Here is a 1,566-nt window from a genome sequence, read left to right as displayed (position 1 = left end):
AGGACACTAGAAGCCCTCCCACTGCCCCCCCCCTCCCCAAGCACCAAGAATACAGAGCATCACCTGCCCCAACCTGTGAGTTCCTATCTATACCTTGTGGCTAATAGCCACTGATGGACTTCTGCTTCATGTTTATCCAGTTCCCTCTTGAAGCTGTCCATGCTTGTAGCCGCCGCCACCTCCTGTGGCAGTGAATTCCACGTATTACTCTTTGGGTGAAGAAGTGCTTCCTTTTATCTGTTCTAACCCGACTGCTCAGCAATTCCATGGAGTGCCCACGAGTTCTTGTATTGTGAGAAAGGGAGAAAAGTTCCTCTTCCTCCACCTGCTCCATCTACCAAGGTCAGTCTTGTCGATTCGGATTGGCAGCAGCTCTCCGGGGTCTCAGGCGGAGGTCTTTCCCATCACCTCCTGCCAGATCCTTTAACTTTGTACACAGAAGGGCCCCGGTTCAATTCCCCAGCATCTCCAGTTAAAAGGACTAGGTAGTAGGGGATGTGAAAGACCTCATGCCTGAAACCCTGGAGAGCTGTAAAGAGGGGCCGTGGCTCAGTGGCAGAGGCTCTGCTTGGCATGCAGAAGGTCCCAGGTTCAATCCCCGGCATCTTCAGCTAAAAAGGACTAGGTAGTAGGGGATGTGAAAGACCTCATGCCTGAGACCTTGGAGAGCTGTAAAGAGGGGCTGTGGTTCAGTGGCAGAGTCTCTGCTTGGCATGCAGAAGGTCCCAGGTTCAATCCCCGGCATCTTCAGCTAAAAAGGACTAGGTAGTAGGGGATGTGAAAGACCTCATGCCTGAGACCTTGGAGAGCTGTAAAGAGGGGCTGTGGTTCAGTGGCAGAGTCTCTGCTTGGCATGCAGAAGGTCCCAGGTTCAATCCCCAGCATCTCCAGTTAAAAGGACTAGGTAGTAGTGGATGTGAAAGACCTTAGCCTGAGACCCCGGAGAGCTGCTGCCGGCCTGAGTAGACAATACTGACCTTGATGGATTGATTCAGTATAAGCCTGATTCAGTATAAGCCTGCTTCCTCCGGACATCCCGGTTGGGTCAGGAAGGAGCCCGGAAACTCCCTTTATGGTTTCCAGACAGCCTGAATATTGTAGCGGGGAGCGGGTGCCGTATGTGTCAGGGCCGTTGCCAGAATGCAGATGGGAAAGCTCCGGAGTCCAGCCGAGAACCCTTTCTGTCTTTCTTTCACTAGGCCAGCCAATCTTGAAGCCAGGCACATCGTGGCCGTGTCGGACTTGAGAAAGAAGCTGCCTGCCGTTGCCTTTGGGAAAAGCAATTACGCAAACGATGAAGGTACAGTGTTAAAACTATATCTGCTCTGAAATCTGTTCTTTCTGAATGCTTCTTGTGTGATAACTTTAGTTGCTCTGGGAGAGGCATAAAGGGTGTATGTTTGTGTCTTTGGCTGTACGTCCTTATACCAGTTTAGTGTGGTAGTTAGGAGCGGCGGTCTGTAGAACGGAGAGCCGGGTTTGATTCCCCACACCTCCACATGAAGCTGCTGGGTGACCTTTGGTCAGTCACAAGTTCTTTCAGAGCTGTTCTCTCAAGGGCAGTCC

The 1,566-nt window shown here is 51.7% G+C and overlaps 1 long non-coding RNA gene across 1 annotated transcript in view; it reads left to right on the top strand.

The window, feature by feature from the left end:
* LOC107126164 overlaps positions 1-1,262 on the top strand; it is a 6,561-nt gene extending 5,299 nt beyond the window's left edge. The window contains exon 4 of the long non-coding RNA XR_001483063.1: positions 1,200-1,262. This is a non-coding gene — a long non-coding RNA (uncharacterized LOC107126164). The remainder of the gene's footprint in view (positions 1-1,199) is intronic.
* The last annotated feature ends 304 nt before the right edge of the window (positions 1,263-1,566 follow it).

The sequence above is a fragment of the Gekko japonicus genome, unplaced genomic scaffold (assembly GCF_001447785.1).
Source record: "Gekko japonicus isolate JY-2015 unplaced genomic scaffold, Gekko_japonicus_V1.1 scaffold696, whole genome shotgun sequence".
In the NCBI taxonomy this organism is placed as follows: Eukaryota; Metazoa; Chordata; class Lepidosauria; order Squamata; family Gekkonidae; genus Gekko; species Gekko japonicus.
Note: the sequence above shows the minus strand (reverse complement) of the source record. Positions and strands in the feature narration are given on the sequence as shown.